The sequence below is a fragment of the Somniosus microcephalus genome, chromosome 8 (genome assembly GCF_052327205.1).
Source record: "Somniosus microcephalus isolate GS21.2 chromosome 8, FLI_Smic_1.0, whole genome shotgun sequence".
Classification (NCBI taxonomy): Eukaryota; Metazoa; Chordata; class Chondrichthyes; order Squaliformes; family Somniosidae; genus Somniosus; species Somniosus microcephalus.
The window spans coordinates 187,540,886-187,562,086 of record NC_140994.1 but is presented as its reverse complement, the minus strand read 5'-3'; positions in this window follow the sequence as shown (position 1 = coordinate 187,562,086).

Here is a 21,201-nt window from a genome sequence, read left to right as displayed (position 1 = left end):
GTAACCTCATCCCCACATTTCCCAAGGGGACACGGTTTCATTGAAAGACAGATCCAGACTGTCAAGAGAACTCTCATCAAAAGTAGTGAGATGGGGGAAGACCAAGACCTTGCCCTCCTATCACTCAGATCAACACCACTGAAAGCAGACATGAAATCACCTGCAGAATTGCTGAATGGGAGGAAGTTTAAGACCACACTACCAGTAAAAATACATCCTCCCCAGGACCAGGAGGACTTCAGACAAAAGCTGGCAGAAGCACAAATCGTAGGAAGCAAACATTACGATAAACATGCAAAGATTCTACCAGAATTGCTGAATGGACAATCAGTGCATGTGCAAGACCCGGTGTTGAAAACCTGGAATCCAGCCAAGGTCATTGGAAAAGCTGATACTCCAAGATCCTACTTCGTAGAGACTGAACCTGGTAACCAATACAGACGGAACAGACTCCACATCAGACCTTCACCTGAACTGGATAAGCAGCAGACAACATCAGCAACATTGACAACACCAGCTACCATAAGCAGTACAACACCAGAAACAAGCGCTACAAATCAAACAACCACGAGCATGCACACTCCAACTCCAAAGGCGACAGCAACAACAACAACGAGAGCGGAATACACCAAAACACTGCAGAGAGGAATGGTCACCACCAAATCCACAAGATAGAGGGACAACATCCAACCACCTGAGCGATATCGCAAATAAAAAAAAACTCACGATTCTTTGTAGTTGATAATAATAGTTTAGATATAATATTTGTTAATTTAAATTGTTAAATTTCATGTTTTAGTTTTTTTGAGAAAGAGGGATGTTACATTGTTATAGTATCACACCGTTAAATGGAACTACTTTGGTATGGAACTACTTTGGTATGGTGCAGTTATATTGCTATGTGGCACACTGTGCACGGGCAGTGCACAGTGCAGCGTCGGACATCTTATAGCACTCCGCACCATGCAGCAGCACAGAAACAAGGCAAGAATATAGCTAGTAAAAGCAGTAACTAAAATGAGCTAAAAGTGTCTATTATTTATAGTATAAGAACACAAGGAGACACAACAAAGATGCACTGGATATTTTCTAGAGCAAGAGATGCTGCGACAGAGATTATCATTAATTGGAGAGTTGAAGGTTGGGGAGAAGATCATTCATGAAAGTGGGAAGATTTTAGAGGTGGCTAGCAGCTTTTATCAAGAGTTATGTGCAAAAGAAGACATTTCCAAATTGGCAACGGAGAAGGTTAGTGCTTTTATTGAAGAGGGTTTAAAGGAGGATGAGAGAAGCATGTGTGACAAAGAAGTAGGATTAGCGGAAGTAAAAGTAGCAATAAGTGGAATGAAGGGGGGCGGGGGGAAGCCCAGGGTCTGATGGACTAAGTGCAAAATTTTACAAAGAATTTTTTGAGATTTTAAGTCCATTGCTCTTAGAAGTTTTTAAGGAAATTAAAATTGAGGGAAGCGTGGCCCCATCGATGAGGAGAGGTGCCATAAGCTTAGCTTATAAAAATAAAGGGGATAGAAGGGCTCTGAAGAATTGGAGGCCTATCACATTATTGAATGTGGATTATAAGATCTTGGCGAGGGTTATGGCAAATCGTATGAAGGAGGTGTTGCCACAGATAGTTTTGCCCTCTCAGTTCTATGGAGTCATAGGCCGGGACATTGCAGACTCTGTGGTCTCAATCCGAGATGTGATAGAGCTCATGGAAGAGAGTGGGAGGGAGGCTTATGTATTAAAGATAGATCAAGAGAAAGCCTTTGATAGGGTCTCGCATGAGCTTTTATTGAAGGTTTTGGAAGCATTTGGTTTCGGGGAAAATTTCATTGAGTGGATAAAGATTTTTTATTCAAACACATTTAGCTGTGTTAAATGTAATGATTTTTTATCCAAGTATTTTCCGATACAGAGATCAGTGAGACAGGGTTGTCCCCTGTCCCCATTGTTGTACACATTGGTAGCAGAACCATTAGGTTACATGATGCGAAAGAAACAAGGTGTAGTTGGAATTGTGGTTCCCAGTTCCGGGCTGGTGTCGGTGATACACCAATATGCAGATGACACAACCTTAACATTGATAAATGGGGAGTCAGTGAGGAAAGCTATGGATGTAGTGGAGGAATATTGTAGAGCTTCAGGAGCCAGGGTGAATTATAGTAAGTTCCAATGCCTGGTTGCAGGAAGGGGTAGGGGGGAATGGTTGGAGGAAAGTCCCTTTAAGGTGGTGGAGGTTTTGGAAGTTCTGGGGGTGCACATGGGGTACAAGAAAGACAGGGATGAAGTGGATCGATTAAATTGGGAACCGAAGGTTATGAAAGTTAAAAAGATTTTGAAAGATGGGAAAGAAGGTGGTTCAAAGTGCAAGGAAGAGCGACAGTGGTGTCCGCTCTCCTGCTATCTAAGCTATGGTGCTTATTGACGGTGGAGGATATTCCTGAGTGGGTGGAAAAGTCCATCCGAGAGGCTTGTGTGAGGTTTTTATGGGAAGGAAAACCAGCCTTGGTGGCTTACAATACCATCATTGGACGGAGAAATCAGGGAGGACTCAATTTCCCAGATATTGATTTGAAGAAAAAATCCTTTAGAATCAAATGGGTGAAGAGATTTCTTCAGAGGTCAAAAACAAGTTTTTGGAAGAGTTGTTTTGAGCATTTTTTAAAACGAAGTGGGATAGGAGGGCAGGGGATATTGTATATGGAATACAATAATATGTTTTTGAAATCGATTAAACTTCTCCCTAGGTTTTATAAGGGGGTTGTAGAGACTTGGGCCCAATTTTTAAAAAGTGTGCAGTTTATGCCGAAGGGGGCTGAGGAATTTTTAGAACAGCCCTTATTTTTGAACAGGTGGGTCAACATTGAAGGAGAGGTTTTATTTACTCAAGCTTTTATAAAAGCTGGTATTACATGTGTGAAAGATGTATTATACGAGGTAATTCCAGGTTGGTTGCTGGAAGCGATAGTGAGGGACATGGTGTGGGAGGAGGATCAGGAGGTAGAGGAAAAAGCAATAGGGATCATGTATGAGAAGATTGTGAGGGCAATGCCACAGGATTGGATGGAAGAAATAAATGCGGAAATCTCCAAAGGAAGTAAAATGCATCCCGCTTTTCCAAGCTTTCTGCTGGAGAAAGGGGGAGAGTTGGTCCAATTTGATAACTGTAATACTCGAGATTTCTATGAGGTATTTAGAGAATGGAGATTCAAGACACCTGCTGGTCAGGAGTTTTGGCAGAGTATATACCCACAGCTGGACTTCACAGAATCACAGAATCACAGAAACCCCACAGTGCAGATAGAGGCCATTTCGGCCCATCGAGCCTGCACCGACACATATCCCACCCTATCCCCGTAACCCCACGTATTTAATCCCCCTAACACTAAGGGTCAATTTATCATAGCCAATCAACCTAACCCGCACATCTTTGGACTGTGGGAGGAAACCGGAGTACCCGGAGGAAACCCACGCAAACACGGGGAGAATGTGCAAACTCCACACAGACAGTCACCCGAGGCCGGATTCGAACCCGGGTCCCTGGCGCTGTGAGGCAACAGTGCTAACCACTATGCCACCGTGCTGCCACCTTCAACAGGATTTGGAAGGGAGTGTGGGCGAATTTTAAATATCCAGAGTGGATTGAACTGGATTTCAAATTGGCTCATAACCGGATTTTTACCATGATGGTCTTGTGCAAGATTGGACGAGTGGAGGGGGCAATTTGCCCAGTGTGTGGGACACAGGATGAGACTCTGTCCCATTTACTGGTGTTATGTCCACAGTTAAATGATTTTAAGTACTATGTTCAACAGTTGTGTGAAGTTTTTTTGCTGGGTGGGGACCGAAGAGCGAGAATGGGAATCCCGTGGGATTCAATTTTGAGATGGGGATTACAGGAGAGTCTGCCCGAGTCTAGCAGAGCGGCAATTAATTTAATGTTCAGTTTGGCTAGATTCGTGATTGTTCAAAGAAGGAATGCTCTGTTTTTTAAGGGGAGGAGAATCAATCTAAAACAGTATTTTAAATATAAGCTAAAAGATCATTATAAGGCTCTGTGGATGTTTTATTCAGAAAGGAATTTTAAGATAGTATTTTACAACCAATTTTTAAAGTACAATTGATTAATATATGCTACAGGAGACAAATTAAACTTCAGATTTTGATGTTTAAATGTGGTGAAGGAATGGCTGTGCAGAGCGGCAGAATTGATTTTTTATACAATTAAATGATCACTATGTTGTAAATGTTCCTAATGCTCAATAAAGTGTATTAAAAAAAAAGTTGGTAGCACACTCACCACTGAGTCAGAAGGCTGTGGGTTCAAGTCCCACTCCAGGGACTTGAGCACATAAAGCTAGGCTGACACTCCAGTGCAGTGCTGAGGGAGTGCTTCACTGTCAGAAGTGCTGTCTTTTGGATGAGACATTAAACCGAGGCCTCGTTTGCTCTCTCAGGTGGATGTAAAAGATCCCATGGCACTATTTCGAAGAAGAGCAGGGGAGTTATCCCCAGTGTCCTGGCCAATATTTATTCCTCAACCAACATACAAAAAAAACATTATCTGGTCATTATCACATTGCTGTTTGTGGGAGCTTACTGTGCACAAATTGGCAGCTGCATTTCCCACATTACATCAGTGACTACACTCCAAAAGTACTTCATTGGCTGTAAAGTGCTTTGAGACGTCCGGTGGTTGTGAAAGGTGCTATATTCATGCAAGTCTTTCTTATTTTTAAACTCTAATTTGAACAATTTCCCTCATTGGTCTATCCTGACCAATTTTCTTTCAAAAGCCTTCTCTGAACCACTTTAATTGGTCCCAAAGCATAAAGCAGAAATATAAAAGTGTTAACTCCCTTCTTGTGTCTGTTCAAGTGGCAACTATCAGCAAGTAGTGAACACTGGAGTCATACACGGGCATCTGTTGGTGTGAAGTGGCAAGAGGACTCCCTTGCTCTGTTGGCACTCTCTTTCCTCTGTGTGTTGAAGCCAGGAATCCAAAAAACAGAAGCGTGCTGATTTCCTTTCCAGAGGATACATTAATCCATGACTGAGGCGCCCACAACTGTGAGAATGTGTCATAAACATGGCTCACCACCACCTTCTCAAGGGCAACTAGGGATGGGCAATAAATGCTGGCATTGCCAGCGATGCCCTGATCCCATAAACAAATAAAAAAAAGTTAAAATCACAGGCAGTCCTGCCCAGTTTTTGGGAAAGTGCTACTCCCAGTGGAGTTTTTGAACTGCAATGTAATAAACACAGCTTTTGGTCTTTCATCACCCCAAAACTGGTGATGTATCACTTTGTGATAGGTGAACTGCCACACTGTGATGGGTGAATTGCCACACTGAATCCTTGAAGTCTTTAATTGAGTGGAATGTTTACCATTAGATGTCTCTAGCATACAATATTGTAAATAGAGGCATTGCCATGACTATCCTCAGGAAATCAGTGATGAATTAACATTTTAGGAATCTACTCCACATCAGCAGCTCTATGAAAATCAACTACCACTTGCAATGAGTTTATCTATCTAGCTGAATGGGGTCATCAGAGGACTGTGCAGACAATATATCGGAGAAAACAGCCCTTGGGTAAAAAAATAGATAAGGTAAAGACAAGTAATAATGGAAATAAACTTTCCTTTACATTATTTTAAGCTCCAGTTGTTTGAGATCCCATCCCACTACTATGTTACAGCAACAGTGTTATGGTTCATTCAGTACAGAGTTACATACTTTGAGGTTGGTGTAAGTTTGCAGCTTATAAGAGCCATTGCACAATGATTAACAACTTTGTTTACCAAGGAGTTTTGAGTAGTCGAGGGGTCAGGTGGTCAATTTTCAACTCACATCACTGATCTTGTACAGCATAAAACCTGCTCGAAAATGAAAATGACAATTTTATTTATAAATCTAATTTACAGATGAACCTTCCAGGTTCTACCGACTGAATCAGTAAAATTGAGTTACATGTTACATGGAAATTTTAAAAAGTAATTGAGTCCTGGGAACCCATGGGTAGGATTCGATTATATGAATATCACGGCACAGTTTACTTTGTGTTTTGTTTCCTTGTGCAACCATAAACTGCCTCGCATTCTGCCCCATTCCATGTTTATTAGGGTGATGCGGCTTGTATTGCTTGGGCAGTATTACTATGTTACTCGATAATAACTATGCCAGGAAGAAATTCTTCATACAATGGATAGTGGAAATCTGGAACTCTCCTTTCCCAAAAAGCTGTTGAGGCTGGGTCAATTGAAAATTTCAAAACTGAAATTGATTAGATTTTTGTTAGGTAAAGGTTTCAAGTGATATGGAACTAAAGCGGGTAAATGGAGTTAAGATACAGATCAGCCATGATCTAACTGAATGGTGGAACAAACTCGAGGGGCTGAATGGCCTACTCCTGTTCCTATATTATGTTTATCTCCTCCAGCCCTACAGCCCTCCTACTTCTCTGCGCTCTTACAATTCTGGCCTCTTGCACATCCCCGATTTTCATCACTCCACCATTGGCAGCCGTGCCTTCAGCTGCCTAGGCCCAGGCTCTGGAATTCCCTCCCTAAAAATCTCCACCTTGTGGTGTATGTAACCGTTCCACCTTTAAGAGAACTATTTTAAGAGTTGCACTACTTTATCTTGGCTGCTGTATACTGTAATACCGGTGGTGACCACACCGGTATATAAGTGCTGTGTAATGATTTATTGGGCAGTTCTGCCCTGACCTTCGACTAGAAAAGACCTGTTAAAATTTACTCTTGTGGTCTGTGTAGTAATTCTCACTATAATACACAGACTTAACAGTGGCGACGAGTACGATCTAACCCTGCGGCAGAGATACATCCAAGGCAGTTGCCGGGCGTTGAGAGGAGGCATCCGCCCTCATCATCCTGCTGAGAAAAGACGCAGGTCTGAAGAGCAAAGGAAGAATCCTGACACGAAGTCTTCCATCAGCAACAGGCAGTGATCATTCCTTCTATCACGGTGGTGGGTAAGCCGATCAGCGACGAGCAGCAAGTCGGCCACGTTGGCTGTGAAGTAGGGGAGGGAAAAACGGAGGATATAAGGGCGGAGAACTCGACCACAGCCGGGGGAAAAGAGCCGGACAGAAGTCGGGGCCAGAGGCGCTGAGACTGGGGCAGCGTAAGGCACGGGAGCCGCGGTGAATGCAAACGCAGCCGGTGTAAAAGACCGGGCTGCAAGCGGGCTGGGAGACGCAACAGCGTCGAGAGAGAGCTCGACCGCAACCGGTGAAAAAGGCCGGGCAGCTACCGAGGCCACGAGGCGCAGCGACCGGGTCAGCGTAAGGCGCGGGAGAAAATAAAAAAAAAAATGCGGAGAACTCAGCCGCAGCCGGGGGAAAGGACCGGACTGCAAGAGGGGCTGGGAGGCACGATTTGAAAACCGCTGGGGAGGGCGAACGCAGCAATACGGCAATCGCCATTACAGCCAGCGGGGGGAGAAAGGCAAACGCGGGAAGCCGCCATTTTCGTAGGCGGGGGAAGAAGACAAGCGCGGGAAACCGCCATTTTGAAAAAAAAAATAAAAGAAAAATGTCTTTTTGTCTCTCAAGAAAATTGCGAGGATGCCTAAGCGTGGTAACATCAACGATTTCGATCCCGATGTTGAAGATTGGGCCACGTATGTAGAACGCATAGAGATATATTGTAAGGCAAATAAAATATCAGATGAAGATAAAGCACTAACCTTACTAAACTCAATGGGTGCGAAGACATATGGGCTATTGAAGCATCTTCTATCACCAGCTAAACCGGCGGATCAGACTTTCGCTAAAATTGTTGCTGTTCTGAAAAATCATTTGAACCCCACACCGCTGATGTTAGTGGAGCGATTTAAATTTTATGCGAGAACGCAACTAAAAGAGGAAAGCAACGCGGAGTATTTAATTGAACTGCGTAAGCTAGTGAAATACTGTCAGTTTGGGGAAAGTCTGACAGAGGCACTGAGAGACAAATTCATGTGTGGATTGTCGAAAGAAGGAACACAAAAGCGGCTGCTTGAAGAGAATGATCTTACACTTGATAAGGCTGTCACTATTGCAGCATCGCACGAAGCCGCAGTGAGAGGCACTGCGGAAATGCAGCTGAAGGCAGCGGTACTCAGCGTAGATCAAATGGCTTTGGGTACAACGAAATGTTATCGTTGTGGAAAGACAACACACGATCAGAACCAATGCTGGTTTAAAAACCAGGAATGTAGAAAATGTGGCAAGCTTGGTCACATAGCTAAAGTATGCCGGTCAGGAAAGAAGATCAGCAACAAAAAGTCACTGCAGGAAAAGTGCAGAAAGGTACATAAGGTGGCTGAGAAGAGTTCGGATGAACAGAATTCGGATTCAGACTCCAACAGCAAGGAACTGGGTAGTCTGAGAATTCACAATGTGAGTAAGGAAGCTGACCGACAAACTATCTGGGTCACACTGCAGATAGCAGGAGTCCAAGTGAAGATGGAATTGGACACCGGATCGGCGTTGACGGTCATGAATAAGTAAGATTACAAAAGGTTATTCACACATATTCCCCTACGGGATACGGAGATAGTATTGCAGACATACACGGGGCAAAAAGTATACCCCATCGGAAAGATAAAAGTCAAGGTGGTACACAAGGGCAAAGAACACCAAGGAATGGACATATATGTACTACCTGAGGGAGGTCCACCACTTCTGGGACGGGAGTGGATCAGGAAAATAAATATGGACTGGCACTCCCTAAAAGCAATAACGGTAGATTCCGGAAAAAAAGATGTCAAACCTGAACGATTGTCCAGAATATTGGATGAGGCTAAAGAGGTGTTCCAACAGGGACTGGGAACACTGGGAGGAATTAAGGCAAAAATCAAGATTGCAGAACATGCAAACCCAAAATTTTTCAAAGCCAGACCGGTACCTTATGCGATACGACCTGCTGTGGAAGCTGAGCTGGAAGGGCTTGAACGTTCAGGAGTACTGTCTAAGGTGGACTGGAGTGAGTGGGCCACGCCCATTGTTCCCGTCATGAAGCGTTCATCGAGTAACAAGCCAGGGGAACCGGGGAAGGTCCGCATCTGTGGAGACTTCAAGATCACAGTTAATCCGGTGCTTCACACGGTGCAATATCCGTTTCCACGGATTGAGGATATCTTTGCTTCATTGTCTGGCGGGAAACACTTCACCAAGATAGACCTGGCGCAAGCGTACTTACAGATGGAAGTTGAGGAAGAGTCGCGCCAGTATCTCACAATCAACACGCACAGAGGCTTGTATCGATATAATAGACTGGTTTTTGGAGTGGCTTCGGATCCAGCAATTTGGCAGAGGGCCATGGAGCAGGTATTACAGGGAATTCCAAGCACTCAATGTTACTTGGACGATATCCTGATTACAGGAGATGACGATGAGGAACACCTTGCAAATTTGAAACTGGTGCTCACCAGGTTGAAGGAATATGGCCTTCGAGTTAATTGCCAGAAATTTGAGTTCTTTCAGAAACGGATCTCGTACTGTGGTCATGTCATTGACCAGGAGGGGCTGCACAAGTCACCTGACAAGATCGAAGCTGTTGTGAAGGCTCCCGCTCCGGAAAATGTATCCCAGTTGAGGTCGTTCCTAGGGTTGATTAACTATTACCATAAGTTTCTGCCAAATCTATCCACGGTGCTGCACCCGCTGAATGCTCTTTTGCAGAAAGAAGTACCATGGAAGTGGAGCGAGGACTGTAAGAAGGCCTTTCACAAAAGCAAGGCATTGATCACCTCAGAGGAAGTGTTGGCTCACTTCAACCCAACACTACCTATTCGTTTAGCTTGTGATGCTTCTCCTTACGGTATTGGAGCAGTACTCTCACACAAGTTGCCAAATGGCTCGGAAAGGCCAGTCGCATTTGCATCCAGATCATTGACCTCCGCTGAGCGCAACTATGCTCAGATAGATAGGGAGGCTCTCAGCCTGGTGTGGGGAGTAAAGAAGTTTAATCATTACCTGCAGGGCCAGAAGTTTACACTGCTGACAGACCACCAGCCGTTGGTATCCATATTCAACTCTAAAAAGGGCGTTTCCATTATGACAGCGCAAAGGCTACAGAGGTGGTCCCTTTTCCTAGGGGCACACCAATATGACATAGAATACAAAGGATCAAAACAGCATGGGAATGCTGACGGTTTATCGCGCCTACCTTTGCCAACGGTAGAAGAGGCGCCTACAGTGGACCCAGTGGAGATGTTCCACTCAACCATAGTGGAATGTCTACCAGTAACAAATTCTACCATCGAAAAGGAAACGAGAAATGACCCGACTCTCTCACGAGTCTACGATTTAACGGTGAAGGGATGGCCAGCACATGGCGAACCACTGTTGCCAGCATTCTCGCAAAGAAGAGAGCAGCTGTCAGTGTGCCGAGGAACTTTGATGTGTGGATCCAGAGTGGTGATTCCACCCAAACTCCAGCATAAAGTGCTAAAGGAGCTTCACGAGGGGCATCTGGGTGGAGTAAAAATGAAGAACCTAGCCAGAGCGTTTGTGTGGTGGCCAGGTATCGATGGAGACATCGAAGAAATGACCAAGAGCTGTCTAGGATGCCAGAAGGTCCAAAACGCCCCACCACAAGCCCCTCTACATCCATGGGAGTGGCCCTCATCTCCATGACAAAGGGTACATATCGACTTTGCTGCTCCATTTATGGACTCAATTTTCTTAATCGCGGTGGATGCACACTCCAAGTGGCCGGAGGTAATAAAGTTGTCCTCCACCACCACGGAAAAAACCATCAAAGTATTAAGGACCATATTTGCCAGGAATGGGCTGCCGGAACAGATCTGTTCTGATAATGGACCGCAATTTGTGTCCGAAGAATTCAGGAAGTTCTTAAAAAACAATGAGGTTAAGCACTACACGTCCGCCCCATACCATCCCGCCACCAATGGATTAGCTGAAAGGTTTGTCCAGACCTTCAAGAAGGCCATAAAGGCCATGGGTAATGAAGACATAAATCTACAACATAAGGTGGATAACTTCTTGTTGGCGTACAGGAATGCAACACATGTGGTTACAAACCAAACTCCCGCCATGATGTTTTTCAATAGAAGACTAAGATGCCGGCTGGATTTGATCAAGCCAAACATCAGAAGGGACGTAGAGAACCGGCAATTTCAAGGCATGAACGAAAGGCCAACTAGAACCTTCCAGATAGGTCAACAAGTTTTGGCCCGGGACTACCGTACCGAGGAATGGCAGCCTGGAACTATTTGCAAACGACTAGGACCGCTGATGTATACTGTGGACATTGGTGAAAGCATAATAAGGCGCCATGTTGACCAGATCATAGAGTCATCCGAAAAGGGACAACCTACTCCACAACTCTATACGCCTAATGATGAAGCAGAGATACCCATAGCATCTACCTCCGATCCGGTGATACTGGAATCAGATGAACCCGACACTGGCATTCAAGCCGAATCGACCTTGCCAAAAGAACCTACTACACCACCGAAAACTACTACACCACCGAGGCATTATCCGGACCGAGTCAGGAAGCCTCCAGAGAGACTGAATCTGTGAACTGTTGTACATGAAGTTGTGTATATATGTTATTATGTTATGTTAATGGGGAATATATACTGTTAAGCTAAAAAGGGAGGATTGTGGTGTATGTAACCGTTCCACCTTTAAGAGAACTATTTTAAGAGTTGCACTACTTTATCTTGGCTGCTGTATACTGTAATACCGGTGGTGACCACACCGGTATATAAGTGCTGTGTAATGATTTATTGGGCAGTTCCGCCCTGACCTTCGACTAGTAAAGACCTGTTAAAATTTACTCTTGTGGTCTGTGTCGTAATTCTCACTATAATACACAGACTTAACACACCTCTCTACCTCTCTGTCCTCCTTTAAGATGCTCCTTAAAACCTATCACTTTGACCAAGCTTTTGGTAGCTAATACAAAAAGAAAATACTGCAGATGCTGGAAATCTAAAATAAAAACAGAAAATGCTGGAGATACTCAGCAGGTCGGCAGCATCTGTGAAGAGAGAAACAGAGTTAACGTTTCAGATCAATGACCTTTCGTCAGAACTGGAAAAAAGCAGGAAATGGAACAGATTTTTAAGCAAGTGCAGGGGCTGGGAAGTGGGGAGGGGATGAAAGAACAAAAGGGAAGGTCTGTGATAGGATAGAAGGCAGGAGAGGTTAAGAGACATTAAGAAATATTCAAGGCAAAAGGAGATGGTAATTGTTGAGTCTGAGTGTCCCAGACATGCTTATTCTAAATCACTGGACACAGACAACAAGAATAACTTAAACAGGTCTTTACTAATCGAAGGTCAGGGCTGAACTGCTTAGCAAATTACTACACAGAGTTTATATACCGGTGTGGTCACCACCGGTACTACAATATACAGTAGCCAAGAGAAAGTAGTCCATCTCTTAAGGTGGTACAGGTTACATACACCACAATTCCTCCCTTTTTAGCTTAACAGTGTACATCCCAATTTAAACATAACATGGATAACATATATACAACTTCATGCAAAACTGTTCAAAGATTCAGTCTCTGAGGAGGCCTCCTGATCCGAGTTGGATAACGCCTTTCAGGGGTCTCTGATTCTCGTTGCTGGGGTGACTCATCTAGTTGATCTCTTATGGGTTGGACATCATCAGATACATTGGCGTCTGAGGTAGATGCTTCAGGTTCACTAACTTCTTCCACTGGTGTCTCTGTCGTAGTCATGGGTTCGACCCTTGTTCTCGATTCTACAAGTTGGTCAGCATGACGTCGTATTACGTTTTCACCAATATCTACCATGTACATCAGGGGTCCTTGTCTGGCACGAATTGTTCCAGATTGCCATTTCTCATTCTAGTCCCGGGCTAACACTGGTTGTCCTATTTCGAAACTCCGAGTGGTCTTGTTATTTATATGCTGGAACTGTTTGTTTTCGACTTCCCTCCGCACATTTGGTTTTAACAAGTCCAACCTGGACCGCAACCTCCTGTTATAGAACTTCATGGCAGGGCTTTGATTTGTCACTGCATGAGTGGCATTTCGATATGCCATTAGGAAATTGTCCACCTTGTGTTGTAGTGGAATCTGGTCTTCGCTCATGGCATTTATCGCCTTTTTGAACGTTTGTACAAATCTCTCGGCCAACCCATTTGTAGCCAGATGATATGGGGCAGAGGTATAATGTTTCACCCCATTCTTCTTCATGAATTTCTGGAATTCTTCTGACACGAACTGCGGTCCGTTGTCTGAACATATTTGTTCTGGCAATCCATTTCCTGCGAATATCGTTCTTAGAACTGCGATCGTCTTTTCCGAGGTAGTGGTCGCCATCTTAATCACTTCTGGCCATTTAGAATGTGCGTCTACCGCAATTAAAAACATGGAGTCCATGAATGGACCTGCGAAGTCAATATGTACACGTTGCCATGGGGTTGAAGGCCATTCCCATGGATGCAGCGGTGCAATTGGAGGTGCATTTTGAACTTTTTGGCACCCTGAGCAGCTTTTAGTCAGATCCTCTATTTGTTGGTCGATACCTGGCCACCACACATAAGCCCTAGCAAGGCTTTTCATCTTGACTCCCCCCAGATGACCTTCATGCAGTTCCTTTAGAACTCTCTCCCTTAATTTAGGAGGGATAATCACCCTTGTTCCATACATTAATGTTCCTTGACAGACGGACAGCTGTTCTCGTCTGGCTGAGAATGCCGGTAACAGTGGTTCACCATGAGCTGGCCATCCCTTCACTGTCAATTCGTAGACCCGAGACAGTGTCGGGTCGGTCCTGGTTTCTCTCTAAATACTTGCATTGGTGACTGGTAAACATTCAATGATGGTTGAGTGAAATAACTCAACAGGGTCAACTGTCGGTGCCTCTTCCACTGTAGGTAGTGGCAGGCGCGACAGCCCATCAGCATTACCATGTTGCTTTGTACCTTTGAATTCGATCTGATATTGATGTGCCCCTAGGAAAAGGGACCATCTCTGGAGCCTCTGCGCTGTCATCACCGAAACACCCTTCTTAGGGTTAAAAATGGAAACCAACGGCTGGTGGTCTGTCAGCAGCATAAACTTTTGCCCTTGCAGGTAATGATTAAATTTTTTTTACTCCCCACACAAGGCTGAGAGCCTCCCTATCTATCTGAGCATAGTTGCGCTCAGCGGAGGTCAATGATCTGGATGCGAATGCGACTGGTCTTTCCAAGCCATTTGGCAACTTATGTGAGAGCACTGCCCCGATACCATATGGAGAAACATCACAAACTAAACGAATAGGCAGCGTTGGGTTAAAGTGAGCCAACACTTCCTTAGAGGTGATCAATGCCTTGCTTTTGTGAAAGGCCCGCTTACAGTCCTCGCTCCACTTCCACGGCACTCCCTTCTGCAAAAGAGCGTTCAGCGGGTGTAGCACCGTGGATAAATTTGGCAGAAACTTATGGTAATAGTTAATCAACCCTAGGAACGACCTCAACTGGGATATATTTTCCGGAGCGGGAGCCTTCACAACAGCTTCGATCTTGTCAGGTGACTTGTGAAGCCCCTCCTGGTCAATGACGTGACCACAGTACGAGATTTGCTTCTGAAAGAACTCACATTTCTGGTGATTAACTCGAAGTCCATATTCTTTCAATCTGGTGAGCACCTGTTCCAAATTTGCAAGGTGTTCCTCATCATCATCTCCTGTAATCAGAATGTCGTCCAGGTAGCATTGTGTGCCTGGAATTCCCTGTAATACCTGCTCCATGGCCCTTTGCCAAATCGCTGGAGCCGATGCCACTCCAAAAACCAGTCTATTATACCGATATAAGCCCTTATGCGTGTTGATCGTGAGATACTGGCATGACGCTTCATCAACTTCCATCTGTAAGTACGCCTGCGCCAGGTCTATCTTGGTGAAGTGTTTCCCGCCAGACAACGAAGCGAAGATATCCTCAATCCGTGGAAGCGGATATTGCACCATGTGAAGCACCGGATTAACAGTGATCTTGAAATCGCCACGGGTGCGAACCTTCCCCGGTTCCCCCGGCTTGTTACTCGATGAACGCTTCATGACAGGAACAATGGGCATGGCCCATTCACTCCAGTCCACCTTTGACAGTACTCCGGAACGCTCTAGTCCTTCCAGCTCAGCTTCCACAGCAGGTCGTATCGCATAAGGTACCGGTCTAGCTTTGAAAAATTTCGGGTTTGCATGTTCTTCAACCTTGATGTTTGCCGTAATTCCTTTCAGTGTTCCCAGTCACTGCTGGAACACCTCTTTAGCATCGTCCAATATTCTGGACAGTCGTTTAGGTTTGACATCGTCCTTTTTACCGGAATCTACAGTTAGTGCTTTTAAGGAATGCCAGTCCATATTTATTCTCCTGATCCATTCCCGTCCCAGTAGTGGTGGACCTCCCTCAGGTAACACATATAAGTCCATTCCTCGGCTTTCTTTACCCTTGTGGACCACCTTTACCTTTATCTTTCCAATGGGGTATACTCTTTGCCCCGTGTATGTTTTCAATACAATCTCCGTATCCCTTAGGGGAATGTGTGGAAATAACCTTTTGTAATTTTGCTTATTCATGACCGTCAATACCGATCCAGTGTCCAGTTCCATCTTCACTTGGACTCCTGCTATCTGAAGTGTGACCCAGATAGTTTGGTGGTCTGCTGTGTTACCCACATTATGTATTCTTAGACAACCCAGTTCCTTACTGCTGGAGTCTGAATCCGTCTTCTGTTCATCTGAACTGTTCTCTGTCACCTTGTGTACCTTTTTGCACTTTTCCTGCGGTGACTTTTTGTTGCTGGTCTTCTTTCCTGACCGGCATACTTTAGCTATGTGACCGAGCTTGCCACATTTTCTGCATTCCTGATTTTTGAACCAGCACTGGTTCTGATCGTGCGTTGTCCTTCCGCAATGATAACACTTTACTGCACCCAATGCCATTTGATTGGTGCTGAGTTCCGATGACCTTAGCTGCATTTCCGCGGTGCCTCTTGCTGCGGCCTCGTGCGATGCTGCAATGGTGACAGCTTTATCAAGCGTAAGGTCCTTTTCCTCTAGCAGTCGCTCTTGTGTTCCTTCTTTTAATAATCCACACACGAATTTATCTCTCAGAGCATCTGCTAGTCCTGTACCAAACTGACAGTACTTTGATAGCTTGCGCAGTTCAATTAAGAATTCAGAGTTGCTTTCCTCTTTCAGCTGCGTTCTTCTGTAAAATTTAAATCGTTCCGCTATCAGCAGCGGCGTGGGGTTTAAATGTTCTTGCAGGATAGTAACAATATTCGCGAAAGTCTGATCCGTTGGTTTATCTGGTGTTACAAGGTGCCTCAATAACCCGTACGTCTTCGCACCCATTGAGTTTAATAAGGTTATTGCTTTCTTATCATCTGGTACCTCATTTGCTGTACAATAAACTCCAATGCATTCTACATACGTGGCCCAATCTTCAACATCGCTATCAAAAGCAGTGATGTTACCGTGTTTAGGCATCCTTGAGAGTTTCTTTAAATATTTTATTTTCCCAAAATGGCAGCTTCCCGCGCTTGTCTTCTTCCCCCGCCTACTAAAATGGCGGCTTCCCACGCTTGGCGGCTTTTCCCGCGCTTGTCTTTTTCCCTCGCCGACTACAATGGCGGCTTCCCGCGCTGGTCTTCTTCCCCCGCTGGCTACAATGGCGATTACCGCGCTGTTGCCGTTCTCGCCTCCCAGCGGTTCTTAATTTCCCCGACGCTGCTTTTGTTCCCCCGCAGTTCTCGTGGGCATTAACGCTTCCCTTGTTGCTGCGCCTCTCAGCCCCGATTGCAGCCCGGCCCTTTACACCGGCTGCGGTCGAGTTCTCCGCGGTTCTCGTGGCATTAACGCTGCCCTTGTCGCTGCGCCTCTCGGCCCCGGTTGCAGCCCGGCCCTTTTCACCGGCTGCGGTCGAGTTCTCCGCCCTTTTTCCTCCGGTTTCCCTCCCCTTCTCCACTGACAACGCGGCCGACTTTCTGCCTGTGTCGCTAGATCGGCTTACCCACCACCGTGGTAGAAGGATGATCACTGCCTGTCGCTGATGGAGGACTTCGTGGTCAGTAATTTCAACCCGGGTTCTCGATGCCTCCCGTGCGATGCGGTGCTCAGCAGGCTGATGAGGGCGGATGCCTCTTCTCGATGCCCGTTCTGAGGACGAAGCTGCCTTGGATTCAAAACTGCCACAGGGTAAGATCGGACTCGTCGCCACTGTTGAGTCTGCGTGTCCCAGATATGCTTATTCTAAATCACTGGACACAGACAACAAGAATAACTTAAACAGGTCTTTACTAATCGAAGGTCAGGGCTGAACTGCTTAGCAAATTACTACACAGAGTTTATATACCGGTGTGGTCACCACCGGTACTACAATATACAGTAGCCAAGAGAAAGTAGTCCATCTCTTAAGGTAGTCTCTTAAGGTGGTACAGGTTACATACACCACAGTAATAGGACAGGTTAAGAAACAAAGGATGGCTCGAGATGAAGTGTGAATTGTGCTGGCAGAATGAAAGACAGCTGCCATGTGGGAGAGAAGAAAAAAAGACACAGACAAAAGGTGTGGATGAAAAATATATATGATCTGAAATTGTTATGATCTGAGGTTATGATCTGAAATTGTTGAACTCTATGTTGAGTCCAGAAGGCTGTAATGTGCCTAATCGAAAAATGAGGTGCTGTTCCTCGAGCTTCCGCTGAGCTTCAGTGGAACAATGCAAGAGGCCAAGGACGGTGAGGTCTGAGTGGGAGTGGTGCGAAGAATTAAAGTGACATGCGACCGGAAACTCGGGTCCCTCTTATGGACTGAACGGAGGTATTCCGCAAAGCGGTCACCAAATCTACGTTTGGTCTCCCCAATGTAGAGGAGACTGCATCGTGAGCAGCGAATACAGTATACTAAATTGCAAGTAGTAGCTTTGGTAGCTAATATCTCCTTATGTGGCTCAGTGTCAATTGTTTTCTGATGACGCTCCTGTGAAGTGCCTGAGGACATTTATGTTAAAGGCGCTATATAAATTCAAGTTATTATTGGTTGATTATTATGTGGTACTTTTCCTAATTTGTTATATTCCCTCACGGGGCTCGAATCAGCTCCTAAGCTTCAGATCTCGGGTGAAAATCTCCATGTAGAAAATGTTCCTCACAGCTGAAAGACACCCATAAATGAACATTGGTCCACATGTCTATATGTTCAGAGTGGAGGCTACAGGTTTCTAACACTGGAATTGGAATGTTGCAATAATTGGAAAAACACCACTTCAACTTAATCCAATAATGTGGGTCATGTTTCAGTTTTTGTAAAATTATGTGGCTTGTGCACTGTTCATCCATAAGTCAAGCCAAGAGCTGGCACTAAGAGAACAAAGATTTAAGAACGTAAGAAATAGGAGCAGGAGTATGCCATTTGGCCCCTCGAACCTGCTCCACCATTCAATAAGATCATGGCTGATCTGATCTTGGCCTCAACTCCACTTTGCTAAACTCAGCTGCACAATTGAAGAATGACCGATGTTGGCTGTCATTCTTGCTTTCCGATGAGGAGTTGGACAAGTAGAAGTTGCAGAAAAATCTGATTGCCACCATTCAGTTAAAGGCGTCTCCTGTGCCATGATGAATACTGTCATATATTGATCTGGCTGATACCAACCCACACATAATTCCACAGACGAGTAACCTAGGAGTAAAGAAAATGTAACAGAGCCCTCTACAGTATTGTTACCAGACACAGTCGGGCTAATTTACATCCTCTCTGCTAGATAGGAATAGGGAGGAAATGCAATTACAATTACAGCACAGTGCTTACCGCCACTGTCAGACCCATCGCAATTTTGAACCTTTACTCGTCATACCGGCAAACATCCTCATTAACTGATCTTTCTATCAGCAATATACACCAACTACATATATCTCGTGGTCACCTCCTGTGGAAATGTATATTCTCACTCAATGAGCACGTATCCATGCTGGTGTCATCGGTGATCCCCCTCTAATAGAATCAATGATGGGCAGTGGCTCATTCAGTGCTGGCATTATGAAGCAGGTAATATTCTCCACAAAGAAGCAAACTCTTCTTACAGATTGCTCTTCTTATCCAGTAAGGTGCAGGGAAATGCAAACGATCCAAACTTGCCATTATACCCACATCAACTTGTAAAACCTGCAGAATTTCCAGTCCAAATAATTTGACTGTTGCTTCAGGCATTGTTAAAACTTCAATCTCCTGAGGCCTGTCAGCCATAGGATTTAAACAGAGCCGAAAGCGGGAGAGGCTGATTTAAAACAGGACAGGAAGAAAGGGAATGGGTGACCAACAGGCAGAGCACAGGGCACAGGCAGGTAGTGCAGGGGTCCCCTGTGGCCATCCCCCTCTCAAACAGATACACCAATTTGAGTACTGTTGGGGGGGATGGCTAATCAGAGGAAGGCAGCAGCAGCCAACTTCCTGGCACCAGGGGTGGCTCTGCTGCACAGAACGGGAGGAAAAAGAGGGGTAGAGCTATAGTAATAGGGGATTCTATTATAAGGGGAATAGATAGGCGTTGCTGCGGCCGCAAACGAGACTCCAGGATGGTGTGTTGCCTCCCTGGTGCAAGGATCAAGGATGTCTCCGAGCGGCTGCAGAACATCTTGGAAGGGGAGGGTGAACAGCCAGTTGTCGTGGTGCATATAGGCACCGACGATATAGGTAAAAAGCGGGATGAGGTCCTAAAAGCGGAATATAGGGAGTTAGGAGGTAAATTAAAAAATAAGACCTCAAAGGTAGTAATCTCAGGATTGCTATCAGTGCCACGTGCTAGTCAGAGTAGAAATAGAAGGATATTTCAGATGAATACGTGGCTAGAGGAATGGTGCCAGGGGAAGGAATTCAAGTTCCTGGGACATTGGAACCAGTTCTGGGGGAGGTGGGACCAGTTCAAACCGGACGGTTTGCACCTGGGCAGGGCTGGAACCAATGTCCGAGGGGGAGTGTTTGCTAGTGCTGTGGGGGTGGGTTTAAACTAAAATGGCAGGGGGTTGGGAACCTGAGCAGGGAGACAGAGGAAAGGGAAACATGGATAAAAGCAAAAGATAGGAAGGAGAAAAACAAAAGCGGTAGTCAGAGAAATCAACGCTTTAAATCAAACGTGGACACAGTAAATAATCATTCTAATAGGTCTAAGAGTGTTAAAAAAACAAGCCTGAAGGCTTTGTGTCTTAATGCGAGGAGCATTCGTAATAAAGTGGATGAATTGGCTGCGCAAATAGAGGTAAACAAATATGATTTGGTTGGGATTACGGAAACGTGGCTCAAGGATGGCCAAGACTGGGAACTCATCATCCAGGGGTATTCGATATTCAGGAAAGATAGGCAAAAAGGAAAGGGAGGTGGTGTAGCATTACTGGTTAAAGAAGGGATTAACACAATTGTAATGAAGGATATTAGCTCTGATGATGTGGAATCTGTATGGGTAGAATTGAGAAATACTAAGGGGAAGAAAACGTTAGTGGGAGTGGTATATAGACCTCCAAACAGTAAGGCGGAGATTGGGGATGGCATTAAAAGGGAAATTAAAGAAGCGTGCAATAAGGGCACAGCGGTCATTATGGGTGACTTTAATCTACATATAGATTGGGATAACCAAATTAGTAACAATACTGTGGAGGAGGAATTCCTGGAGTGTTTACGGGATGGTTTCCTGGACCAATATGTCGAGGAACCAACCAGAGATCAGGTCATCTTAGACTGGGTATTATGTAACGAGAAAGGATTAATTAGCAACCATGTTCTACGAGGCCCCTTGGGTCGGAGCGATCATAATATGATCGAATTCTTCATTAAGATGGAGAATGAAGTAGTTGACTCTGAGGCTAGGGTCCTCAATTTAAATAAAGGAAACTACGATGGTCTGAGGAGCGAGCTGTGTAGGATTGATTGGGGAATGTCACTCAAAGGGTTGACGGTGGATAGGCAATGGTAAACATTCAAAGACCGAATGGATGAAGTACAGAATTTGTTCATCCCAGTTTGGCATGAAAATAAAACAAAAAAGGTGACTCAACCATGGCTAACAAGGGAAATTAGGGATAGCATAAGATCCAAGGAGAGGACATATAAATTGGCCAGAAAAATCAATAATCCTGAGGATTGGGAGCAGTTTAGGATTCAACAAAGGAGGACAAAGGGATTAATTAAGAAAGGGAAAAT